The following is a 25,986-nucleotide window of genomic DNA, read 5'->3' on the forward strand; positions in this document are numbered from 1 at the left end:
CTCGACAGCACACTTCACAGCGATCGCACGCCCGAGTCAAACAAGAGGGCAGAGGTGATTTCTTTCGCCGTTGACGCAAATCCTGCAAATCCCCAACCGCCGCCGCCGCAGCCAGCCCGCCTGACACCGCCAACCTGTCCAACGCAGTCGCCCGACTCCAAGTCCAGGACGCCTCCCCCGACGCGAGCGACGCCAAAAACAACGTGCGGCCCTGCATCCCCAACGCCGCCGCCCGACGCAACACGCAAGTACGCCGCCCTGCATCCCCCCGAAGCGACGACGCCACCGCCCTGCACCTTATGTCCAGCGTCGTCCACTGCTCCTCGACGCCGAACTACACCTGAAGGTACTCCCTCTGCCTGAGCTCACACCCTAGTGATAGTTAGTTCTCTTGGTCATTTGGAAGAGTAGAAACAAGTACGCGATCTTCTTTTCCTGTGATCCATTCATCATCTTAGAGCATGTCTAACAGACCCCTTAAAAGGACCAAACCCGTATAATAACCGCCGGAATACGGGTTTCGGCTCTACCCGGCCGTCTAGCAGACAACGTAAAAAACGGCCCCCGTGATGACCCACAAGTATAGGGGATCGCAACAGTCTTCGAAGGAAGTAAAACCCAATTTATTGATGAAGGGATTCGTTGCATAGAAAACAAAAAATTTCCTACCGCGAGAACGCAATCCAAGCCAAGATGCAATCTAGAAGACGGTAGCAACGAGGGGATGATCGAGACTCACCCTTGAAGATTTCCAAAGCCTACAAGATGAGGCTCTTGTTGCTGCGGTAGACGTTCACTTGCCGCTTGCAAAAGCGTGTAGAAGATCTTGATCACGGTGCCACGATCGGGCAGCACCTCCGTACTCGGTCACACGTTCGGTGTTGATGAAGTCGACGTCCACCTCCCCGTTCCAGCGGGCAGCGGAAGTAGTAGCTTCTCCTTGAATCCGGCAGCACGACGGCGTGGTGGCGGTGGTGGTGGAGAACTCCGGCGGAGCTTCGCTAAGCGTGCGGGAGTGGTGGAGGAGAGAGGGGGCGGCTAGGGTTTGGGAGAGGGGGGCGCCGGCCACTAAGGGGTGCGGCCACCTTGTGGTCTTGGGGTGATTGTGGTGGCCGGCCCCCTCCCCTATGCCCCTCATTATATAGGTGGATCCCCAAGTGTTGGACTACAAGTCTTCGAATAAGACCCCAACACAAGAACCTTCCATGTAGTAGGGAAACCTACCCAAGGTGGGATTCCCCCCTTCCATGTGGGGGGTTGGCCGGCCCCCTTTGGTGGAGTCCACCTTGGACTCCACCCTCTAGGGTTGGCCGGCCATGGGGAGGTGGAGTCCCTCCGGGACTCCTCCTTCCTTAGTGATTCCTTCCGGACTTTTCTAGAACCTTCTAGAACCTTCCGCAAAATCACCGGATCACTTTAAATCTTATAAAATGACTTCCTATATATGAATCTTATTCTCCGGACCATTCTGGAACTCCTCGTGATGTCCGGGATCCCATCCGGGACTTCGAACAAAACTTCGAACTCCATTCCATATTTCAAGTTCTACCATTTCAACATCAAACCTTAAGTGTGTCACCCTACGGTTCGCGAACTATGTGGACATGGTTGAGTACTCTCTCCGACCAATAACCAATAGCGGGATCTGGAGATCCATAATGGCTCCCACATATTCAACGATGACTTTAGTGATCGAATGAACCATTCACATACGATACCAATTCCCTTTGTCACGCGATATTTTACTTGTCCGAGGTTTGATCATCGGTATCACTCTATACCTTGTTCAACCTCGTCTCCTGACAAGTACTCTTTACTCGTACCGTGGTATGTGGTCTCTTATGAACTTATTCATATGCTTGCAAGACATTAGACGACATTCCACCGAGAGGGCCCAGAGTATATCTATCCGTCATCGGGATGGACAAATCCTTTGTTGATCCATATGCCTCAACTCATACTTTCCGGATACTTAATCCCACCTTTATAACCACCCATTTACGCAGTGGCGTTTGATGTAATCAAAGTACCTTTCCGGTATAAGTGATTTACATGATCTCATGGTCATAAGGACTAGGTAACTATGTATCGAAAGCTTATAGCAAATAACTTAATGACGTGATCTTATGCTACGCTTAATTGGGTGTGTCCATTACATCATTCATATAATGATATAACCTTGTTATTAATAACATCCAATGTTCATGATTATGAAACTAATCATCCATTAATCAACAAGCTAGTTAAGAGGCATACTAGGGACTCTTTGTTGTTTACATATCACACATGTATCAATGTTTCGGTTAATACAATTATAGCATGGTATATAAACATTTATCATAAACATAAAGATATATAATAACCACTTTTATTATTGCCTCTTGGGCATATCTCCAACAGTCTCCCACTTGCACTAGAGTCAATAATCTAGATTACATTGTAATGTACCTAACACCCATGGCATTCTGGTGTTGGTCATGCTTTGCCCTAGGGAGAGCTTTAGTCAACGGATCTGCTACATTCAGATCAGTGTGTACTTTGCAAATCTTTACTTCTCCATCTTCGATGTACTCGCGAATCGAGTGGTAATGCAGCTTGATATGCTTCAGCCTCTTGTGTGACCTTGGTTCTTGTGCATTGGCGATGGCACCCATGTTGTCACAGTAGATGACTAGTGGGTCCAATGCACTAGGAACCACACCGAGCTCTACAATGAACCTCTTCATCCATACCGCTTCTGATGAAGCCTCTGAAGCCGCTATGTACTACGATCTGTTGAAGACTTCGCCACCGTGCACTGCTTCGAGCTTGCCCAGCTTACTGCAGCACCATTCAATATAAACACGTACCCAGACTGTGACTTAGAGTCATCAGGATCAGTGTTCCAACTTGCATCGGTGTAACCGCTTACAACGAGCTCTTGGTCACCTCCATAACAAAGAAACATATCCTTAGTTCTTTTCAAGTACTTCAGGATATTCTTGATTCTGTTCGATGTTCCATTCCTGGATCACTTTGATATCTGCTAGTCAAACTAACCGGCATGTGCTATATCCGGTCTAGTACATAGCATGGCATACATGATAGATCCATCTTTGCCGAGGCATAGGGGATATTACTCATCCTTTCTCTTTCTTCTGCCGTAGCCGGTCCTTGAGTCTTACTCAAGACCTTGCCTGGTAACATAGGTAAGAACCCTTTCTTACTTTCGTCCATTCTAAACTTCTTTAGAATCTTGTCCAGGTATGTACTCTGTGATAGCCCTATTAGGCGTCTTGATCTATCTCTATAAATCTTGATGCCTAATATATACGATGCTTCACCAAGGTCTTTCATTGAAAAACTATTATTCAAATAACCTTTTACACTGCTTAATAGTTCTATATCATTCCCAATCAATAATATGTCATCTACATATAATATCAGGAATGCTACAGAGCTCCCACTCACTTTCTTGTAAATACAGGCCTCTCCATGACACTGTATAAACCCGAAGTCTTTGATCACCTTACCAAAGCGTCGGTTCCAACTTCTTCATGCTTGCTTCAGTCCATAGATTGAACGCTGAAGTTTGCATACTTTATCAGCATTTTTAGGATCGACAAAACCTTTGGGTTGTACCATATACAACTCTTCCTCAATGTCTCCATTAAGGAACGCCGTTTTGACATCCATCTGCCAAATCTCATAATCGAAAAATGCAGCTATTGCTAATAAAATCCTCACAGATTTTAGCTTCGCTACAGGTGAGAAACTCTCATCGTAGTCAACTCCTTGAATTTGTCAGAAACCCTTTGCGACAAGTCGAGCTTTATAGACAGTAATATTACCATCAGCATCTGTTTTTCTCTTGAAGATCCATTTATTCTCGACAGCCTTGCGGCTATAAGGTAAGTCTACCAAAGTCCACACTTTGTTATCATACATGGATCCCATTTCGGATTTCATGGCTTCTTGCCATTTGTTGGAATCTGGGCTCATCATCGCTTCTTCATACGTCGCAGGGTCCTCATCATTGTTGTCCACAATCATGAAATTTAGAAGGATCATACCAATCAGGAGTGGCACGTTCCCTTGTCGATCTGCGAGGTTCAGTAGTTTTCTCGTTCGAAGTTTCATGATCATTATCATTAGCTTCCTCTGTTACCGGTGTAGGCGGTACAGGAACAGCTTCCGGTACTGCGCTACTCTGATCAACGAGTAAAGATTCATCAATCTCATCGAGTTCTACTTTTCTTCCAGTCACTTCTTTAGTGAGAAATTCTTTCTCAAGAAAGGTTCCGTTCTTAGCAACAAAGATTTTGCCTTCGGATCTGTGATAGAAAGTGTACCCTATAGTTTCCTTAGGGTATCCTATGAAGACGCATTTCTCCGCTTTGGGTTCTAGATTGTCCGGTTGTAACTTCTTTACATAGGCTTCGCAACCCCAAACTTTAAGGAACGACAGCTTAGGTTTCTTATTAAACCATAATTCATACGGTGTCGTTTCTACGGATTTTGATGGTGCTCTATTTAAAGTGAATGCGGCTGTCTCTAATGCATAACTCCAAAATGATAACGGCAAATCAGTAGAGACATCATAGAACGAACCATATCTAAGAGAGTTCGATTACGACGTTCGGACACACCGTTTCGTTGTGGTGTTCCCGGCGGTGTCAATTGTGAAAGTATTCCGCATTTCTTTAAATGCTTGCCAAACTCATAACTTAGATATTCACCTCCGCGATCAGATTGTAGAAATTTAATCTTCTTGTTACGTTGATTTTCTACTTCACTTTGGAATTCCTTAAACTTCTCGAAAGTTTCGGATTTATGTTTCATGAAATAGATATACCCATATCTACTCAGATCATCTGTGAAGGTTAGAACATAACGATAACCACCGCGCGATGCTACACTCATTGGTCCGCACACATCGGTATGTATGATTTCCAATAAGTCAGTAGCTCGCTCCATCATACCAGAAAATGGAGTCTTAGTCATTTTTCCCATCAGACATGCTTCGCATCTATCAAGTGACTCAAAGTCAAGTGATTCAAGTAATCCATCGGTATGGAGTTTCTTCATGCGTTTCACTCCAATATGACCAAGACGACAGTGCCACATATAAGTAGAATTATCATTCAATTTAATTCGCTTAGCATCAATGTTATGTATATGCGTATCACTACTATCGAGATCTAACAGAAATAAGCCATTCTTTTCAGGTGCTCGACCATAAAAGATATTATTCATAAAAATAGAACAACCATTATTCTCAGACTTGAATGAATAACCGTCTTGCATTAAACAAGATACAGATATAATGTTCATGCTCAACGCGGGTACAAAATAACAATTATTTAGGCTTAAAACTAATCCCGAAGGTAGATGTAGAGGAAGTGTGCCGACAGCGATCACATCGACTTTGGATCCGTTTCCAACGCGCATCGTCACTTCATCTTTCAGTAGTCTTCGTTTATTCTTTAGTTCCTATTTCGAGTTACAAATATGAGCAACCGAACCAGTATCAAATACCCAGGTACTAGTACGAGAACCAGTGAGATAAACATCTACAACATATATATCAGATATACCTTCTTTCTTCTTCTTGACAAGGCCGTTCTGCAGATCAGCCAGATACTTGGAGCAATTACGCTTCCAGTGTCCCTTCTCCTTGCAGTAATAGCACTCAGCATCAGGCTTAGGGCCGTTCTTAGGTTTCATAGGAGGCGTGGCAGCTTTCTTGCCACCCTTCTTGAATTTTCCCTTAGACTTGCCCTGTTTCTTGAAACTGGTGGTCATGTTGACTGATGACCCACAAGTATAGGGGGTGTATCGTAGTATCTTCGATAAGTAAGAGTGTCGAACCCAACGAGGAGCAGAAGGTGTTGACAAGCAGTTTCGATGAAGGATTCACTGTAAATGCTCACAGACAAGTATTCAGGGGGTTTTGATGTAACAGGTGAATAAAGTACGAGTAAGTAAAGTGCGAGAGTAACAATTGCAGCGAGTGGCCAAATCCTTTTTAGCACAAAGGACAAGCCGGTTTGTTTACTTATAATGACCAAACGTTCTCGAGGACACACGGGATTTTAGTCTAGTGCTTTCGCTACATACGGCTAATTAATCTTCATTGTTTTGATAAGTGTTGTGTGGGTGAACCTGTGCTAATGTACCGCCCTTCCTAGGACTAATACATACTTGTGATTATACCCCTTGCAAGCATCCGCAACTACAAGAAAGTAATTAAGATAAATCTAACCACAGCCTTAAACTCTGAGATCCTGCTATCCCTCCTGCATCGATATACCAACGGGGGCTTAGGTTTCTGTCACTCCGGCAACCCCGCAACTGGCAAACGAGTACAAGATGCATTCCCCTAGGCCCATAAAGGTGAAGTGTCGTGTAGTCGACGTTCACACGACACCACTAGAAGAATAACACCACAACTTAAATATCATAACATTGAATATTACTCAACCATACTTCACTACTAACATTTAGACTTCACCCATGTCCTCAAGAACTAAACGAACTACTCACGAGACATCATATGGAACATGATCAGAGGTGATATGATGATGAATAACAATCTGAACATAAACCTTGGTTCAACGGTTTCACTCAATAGCATCAATAACAAATAGAAATCAATACCGGGAGAGTTTCCCCTATCAAACAATCAAGATCAAACCCAAATTGCTACGGCGGTGACGATGTCCAGCGGTGGAGACGGCGGTGATGATGGTGAAGACGATGATGATGGTGATGGAGATGATGTCCAGCTCAATGACGGTGACGATGGCGTCGATTTCCCCCTCCCGGAGGGAATTTCCCCGGCGGATCTCAGCCCGCCGAAGAGCTCTTTTCTCTCTGGTCTTCTCCGCCTCGCAGAGGCGGCTGTCACTTTTCGCGAGGTATCCTCTGGGGCTTAGGTCTTCGGGACGAAGGATTTCGCGAAGAAAAGGAGGCGAGAGGGGCTGTGGGCCCCCCTCCTCACAGGGCGGCGCGGCCAGCCCTTGGGCCGCGCCGGCCTATGGGGTGGGCCCACCTCGGGTCCCCTCAGCTCCCCCTTCTGGCTCCCTTCGTCATCTGGAAAAATAGGATTTTTGGTATAATTTCCGTCAACTGTTGATCTTCCGAAATATTGCATTCTGACGGTGCTTTTTCCAGCAGAATCCTGGCTCCGGTGCTTGATCCACCAATAATCATGAAACATGCAAAATAGATGAAATAACATAAGTATTATGTCCAAATATGAAATATATCAATGAATAACAGCAAATTATGATATAAAATAGTGATGCAAATTGGACGTATCAACTCCCCCCAAGCTTAGACTTCGCTTGTCCCCAAGCGAAACTGAACTCGGTAAACAGGACCACATGTTTATGGAGTGAAGAGTCGATAAATAAAATACGGACAAGAAGCATCATATTCATTCACACAAGACATTCTAGTAAACAACTTCCTCATATAACTCAACTTGAAACAAGTATAAGGTAATCACAAATAAAGGTGCATAAGAAATCATAGTTGGTGATGGCAAACTTCGTTCTTGGTCAGAGAACAATTAACAGGTTATTCTTATCTTATTGAGCAGCGCTCTCATGTTAAAGTTTACATGGCACAACTTGCATACTCAATCATAATAGTCTCCTCATGATCATTGATAACTTGCAAAGCTATATTCATTCAGATAAAACTTGTACTAAACAAGGAAAAGTAAAAGACATGATGAAGCAAATCACAATATAATGGTTTGATCACAACTACTCAAATGCTTGCTTGAGATGGAGGGAAATAGGTTTACTGACTCAACATAAAGTAAAAGACAGGCCCTTCGCAGAGGGAAACAGGGATTAAATCATGTGCTAGAGCTTTTTCAGTTTTGAAATCATATAAAGAGAATAAAAGTAACATTTTGAGAGGTGTTTGTTGTTGTCAACGACTGGTAGCGGGTACTCTAACCCCCTTGCCAGACAAGCCTTCAAAGAGCGGCTCCCATTTTATTTTTGTGTGGCACTCCTTCCAACCTTTCTTTCACAAACCATGGCTAACCGAATCCTCGGGTGCCTGCCAACAATCTCATACCATGAAGGAGTGCCTTTTTATTTTAGTTTTATTATGATGACACTCCCCCCAACCTTTGCTTACACAAGCCATGGCTAACCGAATCCTTCGGGTGCCGTCCATCAATCACATACCACGGAGGAGTGTCTATTTAGTTTAGTTAATTTGGGACTGGAAATCCCATTGCCAGCTCTTTTTGCAAAATTATTGGATAAGCGGATGAAGCCACTAGTCCATTGGTGAAAGTTGCCCAACAAGATTGAAAGATAAAACACCACATACTTCCTCATGAGCTATAAAACATTGACACAAATAAGAGATAGTAAATTTTGAATTGTTTAAAGGTAGCACACGAAGTATTTACTTGGAATGGCAGAAAATACCATGTAGTAGGTAGATATGGTGGACACAAATGGCATAGGTTTGGGCTAAGGTTTGGATGCACGAGAAGTATTCCCTCTCAGTACAGGTCTTTGGCTAGCAAGGTTAATTAGCAAGCATAAGAGTTGAAGGAAACAAACAAATATACATGTGATAGAAACAATCATGCATCTTCCTTGTAAGCACAAACAATTTTAACTTCAGAATAATAAGCTATGAGCTAACAAGAAAGAAAGACAATGAAACAACTACATGTATTTCTCTTTTCTACTTAAACCTCAAAGTGTTGTTACTATTGACCATTGCTAAGTTTGCCAAAACCAAATAGATTTATTCAATGCTCCCAAAGTGATACCAATACTAATAACAAGATCAATCATATAGTGGAGATTGCAAACTAAAATAAGATGTGCAATATGTAAATGATAAGACTTCTCATTAATATTCCATAACGATAACTCATACCAAGGGATACATAGACAACCAACTAAAGGAGAGATACTTCCACACTGCAACCCATCTTATATGATAACTTCCCTACTCATGATATGACACTACTTGATAGTAAAAAGTAAAAGGTAGTGATGATGTGATACTGCGGCACTCCCCCAAGCTTGGAACAAACCAAGGGGATGCCAATACCGATGATGAATTACTCCTTCGGCGATGGTGGTGATGAATTCCTGACAAGCTTCTCAACAAGCTCCTGAAGCTCATCAATCTTGTACGTGAGGTTGCGAATCATCTCTGAATTGTGCTCGACGCGGTTAAGAAGTATGTCCGACGGCGAGTCCCAACTCTTGGAGTTATTTCCCCACTCTTCACCCTCAGGCTCCATCCTTCCTGCAGTGTTAGAACGATCTATATCCCAATTGCTAGGCAATGCTGCCCTGGGAGTCCTTTCAATTTGACTATTGAAAATTAGATTACGGAAGGGATGGTGAGTGCCTGAGAAAGATGTCTTCGGAGCTAGGTAATGACGTGGAACCCCTCCCCCGGTGCGAATTCTTGCGCTCTTGTTTGCACTAAAAGGGCTGTCCACCACCTTGATGCTTGCAATGGTAGCACGCGGGCGTGCGCGCGAGTCTTCCTCCTCCTCTTCTTCATCCTCTTCCTTGACGCTCTTGTCCACCTCTTTCCACTCGGGATCTTGAATATCTTCATCCGAAAGCTCCTTGCCCTTGTTCTTGGAGACCATGGTGCTTCTAGACTGAAAACAGATCCTGGCAGAAACAGCTCGAAACAAAACACGTCGAGAAAACGATATACGGACCTCCAGGGGTCCGGGGGATTATATAGCAAAAAATTTCACGACAAAAGGAATGTACCAGGTCGAACCAGAGTCGGAAAGGGGCGACGAGGTGGCCAGCTCATAGGGCGGCGCGGGCCAAGGCCAGGCCGCGCCGGCCTATGGGGGCACGCCCTCGTGCGTCTCCTCCACTCCGTTTCGATCTCGTAATTTTTCATATTTTCCAAAAACAGCAAAAATATTGTTCGGAAAGTAAATTGCGAACTTTTCATTACCAGTACTGTTACCTATTCAAAGTCGAGTTCTGGCGGACTATCAATTTGTCCTTTGATGAAGGCCTCCGGTGTTTCCACTCGAATAATATCAACATCTACATTGTAAGAATCACCCGAGATATAATGCTTGAGTCTTTGTACATTCACCACTTGCGTGGCATTGCCTTGGAGAGAGCTAATTTTAATTGCTCCTGAACGATACACCTCCTCAACAACATATGGTCCTTCCCATTTCGAGAGTAATTTCCCTGCAAAGAATCTGAGACGAGACCGATACAATAGGACTTTATCCCCAATATTAAATTCTCTTTTGATGATCCTTCTATCATGCCATTTTTTAACTTTCTCTTTAAAGAGTTTAGCATTTTCATAAGCTTCACTTCTCCATTCATCTAGAGAACTCAATTGTAGCAACCTCTTATTACCGGCAAGTTTAGGATCTTTATTTAATTCTCTAACTGCCCAATAAGCTTTGTGCTCTAGTTCTAAAGGTAAATGACAAGCTTTCCCATAAACCATTTTATAAGGTGACATTCCCATGGGATTTTTATAAGCAGTTCTATAAGCCCATAGTGCATCCTTCAATTTACTAGCCCAATTCTTTCTAGTTTTATTAACAGTCTTTTGCAAGATAGATTTAATCTCTCTATTTGATAATTCTACTTGCCCACTAGTTTGAGGATGATAAGCGGAAGCAATTCTATGATTAATACCATATTTAGCAAGAGTTTTTCTAAAACCACCATGAATAAAATGAGAACCTCCATCAGTCATAATATATCTAGGAACTCCAAATCTAGGAAAAATAATATCTAAAAGCATTCTTAAAGAGGTCTCACCATCAGCACTTTTTGTAGGTATGGCTTCCACCCATTTAGTAACATAATCAACAGCAACAAGTATATGAGTGTTACCTTCTGAAGAGGGAAAAGGTCCCATGAAGTCAAATCCCCAACAATCGAACGGTTCAATAATAAGAGTATAATTCATAGGCATTTCATTGCGTCTAGAGATATTACCAACCCTTTGACATTCATCACAAGATAAGATAAACTTCCTGGCATCTTTGAAGAGAGTTGGCCAATAAAAACCTGATTGTAGAACCTTTTGCGCGGTTCTATCTCCGGCGTGATGTCCTCCATAAGCACTACCATGACATTTACTTAATATCTCTTGTTGTTCATATTCGGGAACACATCTTCGCAGAATACCATCCACTCCTTCTTTATATAAGTGTGGGTCATCCCAGAAATAATGCCTCAAGTCATAAAAGAATTTCATCCTTTGCTGAGCTGAAAAGGTAGGAGGCAAGTACTTGGAAACAATAAAGTTAGCATAATCAGCATACCAAGGACTGTCTCGCGAGCTCACCTTTATTACAGCCAATTGTTCATTTGGAAAACTATCATTAACAGGAACAGGATCATAAGCAATATTTTCCAATCTAGACAAATTATCAGCAACAGGATTATCAGCACCTTTCCTATCTACAATATGTAAATCAAATTCTTGCAACAGAAGTACCCATCTAATAAGCCTTGGCTTAGCATCTTTCTTTTGCATAAGATATCTGATTGCAGCATGATCAGTATGTATAGTAACTTTTGAATCAACAATATAAGATCTAAACTTATCACAAGCAAAGACTACAGCTAACAATTCTTTTTCAGTAGTAGCATAATTTCTTTGAGCAGCATCAAGAGTTTTACTAGCATAATGAATAACATTCAATTTTTTGTTTACTCGCTGTCCAAGAACAGCGCCTACAGCAAAATCACTAGCATCACACATAATTTCAAATGGTAAGTTCCAATCAGGAGGTTCAACTATAGGAGCAGTTGTGAAGGCTTTCTTTAGAGTTTCAAAAGCTTCCTTACAATCATCATCAAAAACAAAAGGTACATCTTTTTGAAGAAGATTAGTAAGAGGCTTTGAAATCTTGGAGAAATCTTTAATAAACCTCCTATAAAACCCAGCATGAGCAAGAACACTACGAATACCTTTAACATCCCTAGGATAGGGCATCTTCTCAATTGCTTCGACTTTAGCTCTATCAACTTCAATACCTCTCTCGGAAATTTTATGTCCCAATACAATTCCTTCATTAACCATAAAGTGGCATTTCTCCCAATTAAGAACAAGGTTAGTTTCTTCACATCTCTGCAAAACTTTATCAAGGTTCCGCAAGCAATTATCAAAAGAATTCCCATAGACAGAAAAATCATCCATGAATACCTCTACAATACTCTCGCAAAAGCCATGAAAAATAGCAGACATGCATCTTTGAAAAGTAGCAGGAGCATTACATAAACCAAAAGGCATACGTCTATAAGCATAAGTTCCATAGGGTCAAGTGAAAGTGGTTTTCTCTTGATCCTTAGTTTTAACAGCAATTTGTGAAAACCCAGAATAACCATCAAGAAAGCAAAAATGAGTATTTTTAGATAACCTTTCTAACATTTGATCAATAAAAGGCAAAGGGTAATGATCTTTTTTAGTAACCTTATTAACTTTACGATAATCAATGCACATTCTATACCCTACAACTACTCTTTGAGGTATGAGCTCATCATCATCATTAGGCACAACAGTCATTCCTCCTTTCTTAGGAACACAATGTACAGGACTAACCCATCTACTATCAGCAATAGGATATATAATACCAGCTTCAAGAAGTCTTAATACCTCATTTCTTACCACATCTTTCATCTTAGGAATTAGACGACGCTGAGTTTAACAACAGGCTTCGCATCATCTTCCATATTAATGGCGTGTTGGCAAATAGAGGGAGAAATCCCCTTCAAGTCATCAAGAGTGTAGCCAATAGCACCTCGGTGTTTCTTCAATATTTCCAATAACCTTTCTTCTTCAAACTCTGAAAGTTTAGAACTAATAATAACAGGATATATTTTCTTATCATCAATATGAGCATATTTAAGATTATCAGGCAAAGGTTTTAAATCGAAGACAGGATCTTCCTTTGGTGGCGGTGTTGTACCCAGATCTTCCACCGGTAAATCATGCTTAAGAATAGGTTGGCGAAGAAAAATTTCATCAAGCTCATCTCTTTCTTTCCTAAAAACTTCACTCTCGCTATTCTCCAAATGTTGCTGCAAAGGATTATTAGGAACAAGAACAATAGATGCACACTGTTCCATTTTAAAATCATCATTAGGAGGATCAATTTTATAAGGAGTTTTGGTAAATTTAGAGAAGTTAAACTCATAAGATTCACCAGCAAATTTAGTCAAAATTTTCTCTTTCTTGCAATCTATAATAGCTCCACAAGTATTTAGAAAAGGTCTACCAAAAATGATAGGACAATATTCACTAGCAGCAGAACCAAGTACCAAAACGTCAGCAGGATATTTAATCTTACCACATAGAACTTCCACATCTCGAACAATACCAATTGGAGAAATAGTTTCTCTATTAGCCAGCTGAATAACCACATCAATATCTTCAAGTTCACAAGAACCAATTTCGTGCATAATCTCCATGTAAAGTTCATAAGGAATAGCACTAATACTTGCACCCATATCACATAAACCATAATAACAATGATCACCAATTCTAACAGATAGCATAGGAACACTAGCTTGTTTGGATTTATTAGGATGTGAAACAATATTAGAAGCATCTTCACAGAAAATAATATGACCATCCTCCACATTTTCAGTCACAAGATCTTTAACTATTGCAACATCAGGTTCAACTTTAATTTGTTCTTCAGGTTCTATAGGTTTCTTTTCACTTTTATGAACCGCACTATTTATAACAGAGTACTCCTTCATTTTAGCAGGGAAAGGAGTTTTTTCAATATAAGCTTCAGGAATAACATGATCAACAGTTTCAACTACAACGCATTTATTAATAGATGAATCAATTTTATCTTTATATGGTTCATGATACTTGTCAAAATTCTTCTTAGGAAATTCATAATGAGAGGCAAAAGCTTTATAAAGATTTGCAGCAACTTGAGAATCAAGACCATAAGTAGCACTCATATTACGAAATTTATCAGTATCCATAAAAGTTTCAATGCATTTATAATCATAATTTATACCTGATTCTCTATCTTTGTCGTTCTCCCATCCTTCAGTATTTTCCTGGATCCGATTAATAAGGTCCCTTTTAAACTCTTCCTTGTTGCGCGTGAATGATCCAGAACAAGAAGTATCCAGCAAGGTCTTGTCTTCAAAAGAAAGTCTTGCATAGAAATTATCAATAATAACATTACCAGGAAGCTCATGAATGGGGCATTTGAGCATTAAAGACTTCAATCTCCCCCACGCTTGGGCAATACTCTCTCCATCATGAGGCCAAAAATTATATATGCGGTTCCGATCCTTGTGAATTTCACTTGGAGGATAGAACTTAGAATAAAACCGGGGCACAATATCATTCCATTCAAGAGAATTCCCATTATCCAGTAATTTATACCAATGCGCCGCTTTACCAGACAGCGATATAGAGAATAGTTTCTTCCTTACTTCATCCATAGCAATACCTGCACACTTGAATAAACCGCATAATTCATGCAAGAACAGTAAATGATCTCCAGGGTGGATAGTTCCATCCCATGTATAACAGTTACCCACTACGCGTTCAATAATTTTCATAGGTATTTTGTATGGTATCTCTTCCTCACCTGGCGCCTCATCCACTACCTTTGCAGTAGTAGTAGATTTCCCAAATAAACATTCAAAAGGAGATCTCTCCATAATGAATTATGGCAGCAGGCAGAAATAAAATCAGCACAAACAGTAGAAGTTTCCCTTACCAATTCCACTTACCAATAGCGCTTCACTCCCCGGCAACGGCGCCAGAAAATAGTCTTGATGACCCACAAGTATAGGGGGTGTATCGTAGTATCTTCGATAAGTAAGAGTGTTGAACCCAACGAGGAGCAGAAGGTGTTGACAAGCAGTTTCGATGAAGGATTCACTGTAAATGCTCACAGACAAGTATTCAGGGGGTTTTGATGTAACAGGTGAATAAAGTACGAGTAAGTAAAGTGCGAGAGTAACAATTGCAGCGAGTGGCCCAATCCTTTTTAGCGCAAAGGACAAGCCGGTTTGTTTACTTATAATGACCAAACGTTCTCGAGGACACACGGGATTTTAGTCTAGTGCTTTCGCTACATACGGCTAATTAATCTTCATTGTTTTGATAAGTGTTGTGTGGGTGAACCTGTGCTAATGTACCGCCCTTCCTAGGACTAATACATACATGTGATTATACCCCTTGCAAGCATCCGCAACTACAAGAAAGTAATTAAGATAAATCTAACCACAACCTTAAACTCTGAGATCCTGCTATCCCTCCTGCATCGATATACCAACGGGGGCTTAGGTTTCTGTCACTCCGGCAACCCCGCAATTGGCAAACGAGTACAAGATGCATTCCCCTAGGCCCATAAAGGTGAAGTGTCGTGTAGTCGACGTTCACACGACACCACTAGAAGAATAACACCACAACTTAAATATCATAACATTGAATATTACTCAACCATACTTCACTACTAACATTTAGACTTCACCCATGTCCTCAAGAACTAAACGAACTACTCACGAGACATCATATGGAACATGGTCAGAGGTGATATGATGATGAATAACAATCTGAACATAAACCTTGGTTCAACGGTTTCACTCAATAGCATCAATAACAAATACAAATCAATACCGGGAGAGTTTCCCCTATCAAACAATCAAGATCAAACCCAAATTACTACGGCGGTGACGATGTCCAGCGGTGGAGACGGCGGTGATGATGGTGAAGATGATGATGATGGTGATGGAGATGATGTCCAGCTCGATGACGGTGACGATGGCGTCGATTTCCCCCTCCCGGAGGGAATTTCCCCGGCGGATCTCAGCCTGCCGGAGAGCTCTTTTCTCTCTGGTCTTCTCCGCCTCGCAGAGGCGGCTGTCACTTTTCGCGAGGTATCCTCTTGGGCTTAGGTCTTCGGGACGAAGGATTTCGCGAAGAAAAGGAGGCGAGAGGGGCTGTGGGCCCCCTCCTCACAGGGCGGCGCGGCCAGCCCTTGGGCCGCGCCGGCCTATGGGGTGGGCCCACCTCGGGTCCCCTCAGCTCCCCCTTCTGGCTCCCTTCGTGTGATCACTAATTTCCGTCAACTGTTGATCTTCCGAAATATTGCATTCTGACGGTGCTTTTTCCAGCAGAATCCTGGCTCCGGTGCTTGATCCACCAATAATCATGAAACATGCAAAATAGATGAAATAACATAAGTATTATGTCCAAATATGAATTATATCAATGAATAACAGCAAATTATGATATAAAATAGTGATGCAAATTGGACGTATCATTGACCATCAACACTTGGTGCTCTTTCTTGATCTCAATCTCAACAGCTTTTAGCATGCCAAAGAGTTCAGGTAACTCTTTGTTCATGTTCTGCATATTGTAGTTCATTACAAAGTTCTTGTAACTTGGTGGCAGTGATTGAAGGACACGATTAATCCCCAGTCTATTAGGAATCACTATTCCCAAGTCACTGAGTTTCTTCGCATGCCCGGTCATAACGAGCATGTGCTCACTAACGGAGCTGCCTTCTTCCATTATACAGCTGAAGAAGTGTTTCGATGCTTCATAGCATTCCACGGCCGTATGAGTCTCAAATATAGCTTTCAGCTCATTGACCAACTCATGAGGATCGTGGTGCTCAAAACGTTTTTGAAGATCTGACTCCGTGCATCGCACAGATGGCACACTGTACTTGAGAGTACCGAGCTTTCCGAGTTGCGTAAACATTCTTTACTTCCTCGGTTTCAGTTTCTGCAGGAGGGTCACCTAGCGGTGCATCAAGCACATATTGCAGATTTCCGCCAGCGAGGAAGATCCTCACATGACGGAACCAGTCGGTGAAGTTGCTACCATTGCTCTTAAGCTTTTTTTTCTCTAGGAACTGGTTAAAATTGATTGGGGACGCCATCTCTACAACATATATTTGCAAAAGTTTAGACTAAGTTTATGACAAATTGAGTTCAAGTTTTAATTCAACATAATTAAAAATCTAGGTGAACTCCCACTCAAAACAATATCCCTCGCATTGTCTTAGTGATCACACAAACCAAATCCATCACACCTAAGTCCGATCATCACGAGACAAGGTGTAATTTCAATGGCGAACATTCAAAGTGTTTATCATATCAACCATATGATTCATGTTCTACCTTTCGGTATCACGTGTTCTGAGACCATGTCTGTACATGCTAGGCTCGTCAAGGCCACCTTAGTATCCGCATGTGCAAAACTGTCTTGCACCCGTTGTATGCACTTGTTGATTCTATCACACCCGATCATCACGAGATGCTTCGAAACGACAAGTCTTGGCAACGGTGCTACTAAGGATGAACACTTTATTATCTTGATATAGTGAGGGATCATCTTATAATGCTACCGTCGCGATCTAAGCAAAATAAGATGCATAAAAGGATTAACATCACATGCAGTTCATATGTGATATGATATGGCCCTTTTGTCTTTGCGCCTTTGATCTTCATCTCCAAAGCACGGACATGATCTCCATCATCTCCGGGCATGATCTCCATCATAGTCGGCGTAGCGTCAAGGTCAATGGCGCCGTCTTCATGATTGTTCACCTCATGTAGCAACTATTACACCTACTTTGAAATACTACTCAACATGAAATTTAAAGACAACCATAAGGCTCCTGCCGATTGCCAAAATACAATAATGATCATCTCATACATATTCATCATCACATTATGGCCATATCACATCACCAAACCCTGCAAAAACAAGTTAGACGTCTCTAATTTGGTTTGCATATTTTACGTGGTTTAGGGTTTTCGAGAGAGATCTAATCTACCTACGAACATGAACCACAACGGTGATACTAATGTTGTCAATAGAAGAGTAAATTGAATCTTCACTATAGTAGGAGAGACAGACACCCGCAAAGCCTCTTATGCAATACAAGTTGCATGTCGAACGAGGAACAAGTCTCATGAACGCGGTCATGTAAAGTTAGTCCGAGCCGCTTCATCCCACTATGCCACAAAGATGCAAAGTACTCAAACTAAAGACAACAAGAGCATCAACGCCCACAAAACCATTGTGTTCTACTCGTGCAACCATCTATGCATAGACACGGCTCTGATACCACTGAAGGGATTCGTTGCATAGGAAACAAAAATTTTCCTACCGCGAGAACGCAATCCAAGCCAAGATGCAATCTAGAAGACGGTAGCAACGAGGGGATGATCGAGACTCACCCTTGAAGATTTCCAAAGCCTACAAGATGAGGCTCTTGTTGCTGCGGTAGATGTTCACTTGCCGCTTGCAAAAGCGCGTAGAAGATCTTGATCACGGTGCCACGATCGGGCAGCACCTCCGTACTCGGTCACACGTTCGGTGTTGATGAAGTCGACGTCCACCTCCCCGTTCCAGCGGGCAGCGGAAGTAGTAGCTTCTCCTTGAATCCGGCAGCACGACGGCGTGGTGGCGGTGGTGGTGGAGAACTCCGACGGAGCTTCGCTAAGCGTGCGGGAGTGGTGGAGGAGAGAGGGGGCGGCTAGGGTTTGGGAGAGGGGGGCGCCGGCCACTAAGGGGTGCGGCCACCTTGTGGTCTTGGGGTGATTGTGGTGGCCGGCCCCCTCCCCTATGCCCCTCATTATATAGGTGGATCCCCAAGTGTTGGACTACAAGTCTTCGAATAAGACCCCAACACAAGAACCTTCCATGTAGTAGGGAAACCTACCCAAGGTGGGAATCCCACTTGAGGTGGGATTCCCCCCTTCCATGTGGGGGGGTGGCCGGCCCCCTTTGGTGGAGTCCACCTTGGACTCCACCCTCTAGGGTTGTCCGGCCATGGGGAGGTGGAGTCCCTCCGGGACTCCTCCTTCCTTATTGATTCCTTCCGGACTTTTCTAGAACCTTCTAGAACCTTCCGCAAAATCACCGGATCACTTTAAATCTTATAAAATGACTTCCTATATATGAATCTTATTCTCCGGACCATTCCGGAACTCCTCGTGATGTCCGGGATCCCATCTGGGACTTCGAACAAAACTTCGAACTCCATTCCATATTTCAAGTTCTACCATTTCAACATCAAACCTTAAGTGTGTCACCCTACGGTTCGCGAACTATGTGGACATGGTTGAGTACTCTCTCCGACCAATAACCAATAGCGGGATCTGGAGATCCATAATGGCCCCCACATATTCAACGATGACTTTAGTGATCGAATGAACCATTCACATACGATACCAATTCCCTTTGTCACGCGATATTTTACTTGTCCGAGGTTTGATCATCGGTATCACTCTATACCTTGTTCAACCTCGTCTCCTGACAAGTACTCTTTACTCGTACCGTGGTATGTGGTCTCTTATGAACTTATTCATATGCTTGCAAGACATTAGACGACATTCCACCGAGAGGGCCCAGAGTATATCTATCCGTCATCGGGATGGACAAATCCCACTGTTGATCCATATGCCTCAACTCATACTTTCCGGATACTTAATCCCACCTTTATAACCACCCATTTACGCAGTGGCGTTTGATGTAATCAAAGTACCTTTCCGGTATAAGTGATTTACATGATCTCATGGTCATAAGGACTAGGTAACTATGTATCGAAAGCTTATAGCAAATAACTTAATGACGTGATCTTATGCTACGCTTAATTGGGTGTGCCCATTACATCATTCATATAATGATATAACCTTGTTATTAATAACATCCAATGTTCATGATTATGAAACTAATCATCCATTAATCAACAAGCTAGTTAAGAGGCATACTAGGGACTCTTTGTTGTTTACATATCACACATGTATCAATGTTTCGGTTAATACAATTATAGCATGGTATATAAACATTTATCATAAACATAAAGATATATAATAACCACTTTTATTATTGCCTCTTGGGCATATCTCCAACAATTGATTCGACACAAGGGGAGTCAAAGAATATTTGTAAGCCTTAACAGCGGAGTTGTCAATTCAGCTGCACCTGGAAACAGACTTGCTCGCAAGAGTTTATCAGTAGCGACAGTTTTATAGCAGTAGCAGTAGTGAAATATCAGCAACAGTGTAAAAAAGACAGCAGTAGTGATTATAGTAAACAACAGGATTAAAATACTTTAGGCACAGGGATAGATGAACGGGCGCTGCATGGATGAGAGAAACTCATGTAACAATCAAGGTAGGGCATTTGCAGATAGTAATAAAATAGTATCCAAGTACTAAACAATCCATAGGCATGTGTTCCGTATATAGTCGTACGTGCTCGCAATGAGAAACTTGCACAACATCTTTTGTCCTACCAGCCGGTGGCAGCCGGGCCTCTAGGGAATCTACTGGAAATTAAGGTACTCCTTTTAATAGAGCACCGGAGCAAAGCATTAACACTCCGTGAACACATGTGATCCTCATATCACCGCCTTCCCCTCCGGTTGTCCCAATTTCTGTCACTTTGGGGCCTCGGGTTCCGGACAGCAATACGTGCATACAACTTGCAGGTAAGATCATAAAGCAATGAATATCATCATGAATTGATAACATGTTCAGATCTGAGATCATGGCACTCGGGCCCTAGTGACAAGCATTAAGCATAACAAGTTGCAACAATATCATAAAAGTACCAATTACGGATACTAGGCACTATGCCCTAACAATCTTATGCTATTACATGACCAATCTCATCCAATCCCTACCATCCCCTTCAGCCTACAGCGGGGGAATTACTCACACATGGATGGGGGAAACATGGCTGGTCGATGGAGAGGTGTCGGTGGTGATGATGGCGATGATCTCCTCCAATTCCCCGTCCCGGCGGAGTGCCAGAACGGAGTTTCTGGTCCCGAGACCGCGATGGCGGCGGTGTTCTGGATGTCTTCTGGCGATTTCGTCTAACCCCCGTGCGTTTTTAGGTCGAAACCCTTAAGTAGTCGAAAGGGGGCGTCAGAGGCTGGCCGAGGCGCCGCCACCATAGGCCGGCGCGGCCCAGGGGCCTGCCGCGCCGCCTGGTGGGGTGGGCGCCTCGTGGCCCCCCTCCTTCTAGTCTTCTGGCTCCGTCCCTCTTCTATGAAAATAGGCCCATTGGAATTAATCCCAGGGATTTTCCTGAAAGTTGAGTTTCTGCACAAAAACAAGACACCAGGGCAATTCTGCTGAAAACAACGTTAGTCCGTGTTAGTTGTATCCAAAATACACAAATTAGAGGCAAAACAATAGCAAAAGTGTTCGGAAAAGTAGATACGTTTTGGACGTATCAACTCCCCCCAAGCTTAGCTTATTCCTTGTCCTCAAGCAATTCAGTTAACAACTGAGTGCGATAAAAGAACTTTCACGAACACATTTGTTCATATGATGTAAATATTCTCATGATATGGGCAAGTACTTAAGCAATTCATAATAAGATACATGCAAATAAAGTCATCGAATAGCTATGTCAATCATGGAAAAGGTACCAACGAATTAATAATAAGCATCATGAATCATGTCTATCATCAAGATTGTAATGTTCATAAAAGGATACGATAAAGTGGTATCTCGCTTGCCCGTATTTGCACAACAAAACATAAATGCTCAGGCACCTTTGAAGTTCATGGAAAGACTGGAAGTAGAGATTATCAAAGATAAAACCATCAAAGTTATACCACAGTTAATCACATTTTGGGACAAGCATATTATACTAAGAATGACAGTTGTGCTCTGAAGAGAGTGCTTAAAGAAAGGATGGTGACTCAATGTAAAGGTAAAAGATTTACCCTTCGCAGAGGGAAAGCAGGGATTAACATGCGCTAGAGCTTTTTATTTTTAAAACAGAAGTAAAATTATTATGAGAGGTGTTTGTTGTTGCCAACGAATGGTAGTGGGCACTCCAACTACCTCATCAACCAGACTTTCAAGAGCGGCTCCCATGAAGGACGTTATCTCTACCAGCAAGGTAAATCATCCCTCTTCTCTTTTGTTTACACACGTAATTTAGTTTCATTATGGATGACACTCCCCCCAACCTTTGCTTACACAAGCCATGGCTAACCGAATCCTCGGGTGTCTTCCAACATTCTCATACCATGGAGGAGTGTCTATTTGCAAATTAAGTTGCTTACTGATAAATCAGGGCAAAACATGTGAAGAGAATTATTGATGAAAGTTAATTAATTGGGGCTGGGAACCCCGTTGCCAGCTCTTATTGCAAAATTATTGGATAAGCAGATGTGCCACTAGTCCATTGATGAAAGTCTGTCAGGAGTAAATGACAAGGTTGAAAGATAAACACCACATACTTCCTCATGAGCTATAAAACATCGACACAAATTGAGAAGCATTTTGAAGGTTTAAAGGTAGCGCATGAGAATTTACTTGGAATGGTTTGAAATGCCATGCATAGGTATTTATGGTGGACACTTTGGAATAACTTGGTTTTCAGGGGTTTGGAAGCACAAGCAGCGTTCCCGCTCAGTACAAGTGAAGGCTAGCAATAGACTGGGAAGCAACAATCAAGAGAGCAATAACTGTCATAATCATGCTTGCAGCAAAATAAATTAACGGAGGCATAAAAGTGATACAAGAACTCTGAGGCAAAGTAAATCATCGAGGCTTAATTGACTTTTGTTCAGTCATATGCATGCGTGAGCATGTGCCAAGTCGATTCAAGTGAATTATTCAGAGGAGGATACCACAATGTCATACCTATTTATGAATAAAACAATGCAAGCAAATATCTATGACATGCTACTCATATTAATAAATTGGAGCTGAAGATGAGAGATCATGAACTACTAGACTTACTTAAATGACATATACCTCACATGAACCAACTAAGCATGCTCACATGGATGAGTATATGTACAAAAATGAAAACAAATAGAGTTCATACCAGCCTCTCACCACAGTCGAATTGTCGTAGATCGTCATTATTGCCTTTCACTTCTGTAGCTTGAATAATATGGAATGAAAACCAAGCTCCAGCCACTGAAGACCGCTGAACTCCATAATGAATTTTACAAAACCAAAGAAGAACAACAAATATTTTTGATATTTTCGAATTGGAAACAAGAACAAAAGGAAACAAGCAAACAAAGCAAAATCTTTTTGGATTTTCTCATAGCAAACCAACGATAGCAAATAAAGCAAAATAGGAGCAAGAAACCAAAATAAACAAATGGTAAAGAGAAACAACAGAAATATTTTTGGTCTTTTTGTGTTTTAGGAAAGAAACAAGGCAAAAACAAAAGAATGAAAACTAAAAGAGTCACATAAACACAAAGTAGCAGAAATTCGTCAAACTTGACAGCAGTACAGTAATCGATTTTTACGAAAATCTTCCGCTGCTCAACTCGAAAAGTGCTCAACTAATGAAAGTTATATAATAACCTGGGAAACATGCAAAAAAATTGGCTTCGCAAAATAACGTTCTGGCTGTTTTTGAGAATTTTTTTGGTATCAGTCCAGAATCTGTTTTCAAACAGCACTTCCCCAAATATCATCTCCCTCTTATTAGAAACCACCTTAAGAAGCTAAACAAGTATGTACAAGTATCCAGCAATTGTAATATGCAATGAATGAGTGATGCCGACATACCTCCCCCCAAGCTTAGGCTTTTGGCCTAAGTGGAGATCAATTCCATGGTGCCCACGAAGTGGCACCTCCGTAGTATGACGAAGAAGGATCCTGTTCTGGGTATGTGCTGGAAGACGCACCAGGATACGTGACGGTGTACCCGTAGGAGGGCTCGGCGTCCTAGGAGTCATGCTGCTGGTGGAAACCATGTATCCTCAGCTGCTCATCCACTTCCTCCTTAGAGCGCGATCACGGTCTCCTGTGAACACTGAACAAATCGGTCTGCGGCAAAGGGATTTCCCTCTCATCCCCGTTAATAAACAACATTTTATAGACAATATTTTCTAAACTAGAGTCGGTTGTAACAAATTGGCGACTCTTCATAGCAGCAATATCAAGCCTTATAGGAGTTAATTTCTCATCACTCGGATCAAGAGGAAGATCTAGATATGTAATAATACGTAAGGCGACAATTCCTCCAAAAATGGGTCCTTTATTAGCTAAGCGACGAGCAACAAGAGCACCAAGATGATAATGTGTCTTTCCAGTAAGTGTAGCAACTAGAAAAGCAAGATGATAACTAGAAATGTTGCTAGTGTTCTCCCTACCAAGAATGCTAGTAGCAAGATAGTAAGCGAAATATCTAATGGCAGGGAGTTGAATGTTTCTTATCTTGCCGCGCTGAATGGTGCGGCTATCATCATTGGTAACTTCTCGATAGAGCTCCGTCAAAGCCTTGGGACTTTTCTAAATCTTCTTCGCTATACCTACAGGAGCAATATCCAATGCAGCACAAAAATCGTTCAACTTCATAGTAATAGGCCTATCATAAATCCTGAATGTGACTGATGGTTGGAAGTGTGTGTTGTTGAACTGAAAGCTTTCAACAAAGATTTTAGTTAGCGTGTAGTATTGACTCCTCTCATATTCCATATAGGTAGATAAGCCCACATTATTGATGAGGAATAAGAAGTCATCAAGCAGCCCTGCATTACGCAAAAAGTCATAACATGGAAAGGATGAAGCATTAGGAACTCCATTATCCTCTTCAACTTCAAAGCTCGGTGCTATGACATCCTCATTATAGGATCGTCTAATTCGAGTGGCTGCCCTTGAGGGCCTCCCCGTGCTTGTCGTCTCTGTTTCGAACATTTCTCCAAAGGTATGGTTATCCATCTTCCTTTTCTGAATTTTTTCAACAAACATTATAAAAGTTGATTTGGAGACATATAATCGAGGGAAACTACTATAGGAACTTGGTAGAGTACTAAACATGCATCAAAACCAATTTTTACAACTTAGAACAAGCATGCAAGCTCACTTAACATGTTACCTACAGCATCAAAATATTCAAGATATACTCAACCAAACAAAATTCTATTTGGATAATCGGAGGAGTCACATACCGGAGAGAAAATGTGCCAAATTTCAGACAGAAATCTGGGCTGAGCAAAGAGATCGAGAAATCCTGAGCTCTTGAGCAAGAACGCGAGTGAGAGAAAGTTGGTACGAGTTTTTTCGGGAGAGAGAGTGAGATGGGAGGAAGAGATGACTTAGTGGGGCAAGGAGGGGCCCACACCACAGGGTGGCGCGCCCCCTCCTTGGCCGCACCGGCACATGGGGGGCAGCCCTGGGGTGCCCCACTGGTCAGCCCCAGGCACTCCCAGGTAGCTCTTCGAAAAATAATACCAACGGTATAATTTTTGTAAATTTTTGAAAACTTTGAAAAATTCACATTTCTGGGTGTTAAAATTATTATTACTGGGCAGAAAAAGATTTTCAAACCTCTAAACAATTAAAGAACCTTGCAAAACAAGTAGTGCTACAGCGAGTAAAACAAGTGGAGGAAGAAAGAAATGTTGTTTAGTTCCTCTATGCATATAAAATGTACTTGTTAACAAGGTTGATCAAGTCTTGCCACCAAATAAATTTTACATAACATAAGAATAAAGAAACTTCAAATCAATCATGTTACCTTGTATTGAATTGATATGGATCCAATCATAATATTTTGATATCCTTCTTTAGGCTCATATATAGGACAATCAATAACTCCCACTTTGATAGTTCTCACATTAGAAATTGTATTAACTCCACATACTTTATCAATCCGCTTGAGAAAATAAATAGTATGCTCCTTGTCATCAACATTGAAAGTAACTTTTCCTTTATTGCAATCAATAACAGCCCCTACTGTGTTAATAAAAGGTCTTCCAAGAATAATAGACATATTATCATCTTCAGGCATTTCCAACACAACAAAATCAGTTAATATTAAGCAGTTATTAGTAACTTGAACAGGAACATCCTCACATATACCAACAGGAATAGCAGTAGATTTATCAGCCATTTGCAAAGATATATCAGTTGGTATCAACTTATCTAAATAGAGTCTTTTATAAAGAGAAAAATGCATAACACTAACACCTGCTCCCAAATCACATAGAGCAGT

The 25,986-nt window shown here is 41.8% G+C and overlaps 1 long non-coding RNA gene across 1 annotated transcript in view; it reads left to right on the forward strand.

Annotated features, from left to right (window-relative positions):
* The first annotated feature begins 287 nt into the window (after positions 1-287).
* LOC127313019 (uncharacterized) overlaps positions 288-25,986 on the forward strand; it is a 33,234-nt gene continuing 7,535 nt past the window's right edge. Inside the window, exon 1 of the long non-coding RNA XR_011749045.1 lies at positions 288-346. This is a non-coding gene — a long non-coding RNA (uncharacterized lncRNA). The remainder of the gene's footprint in view (positions 347-25,986) is intronic.

The sequence above is a fragment of the Lolium perenne genome, chromosome 7 (assembly GCF_019359855.2).
Source record: "Lolium perenne isolate Kyuss_39 chromosome 7, Kyuss_2.0, whole genome shotgun sequence".
Taxonomy (NCBI): Eukaryota; Viridiplantae; Streptophyta; class Magnoliopsida; order Poales; family Poaceae; genus Lolium; species Lolium perenne.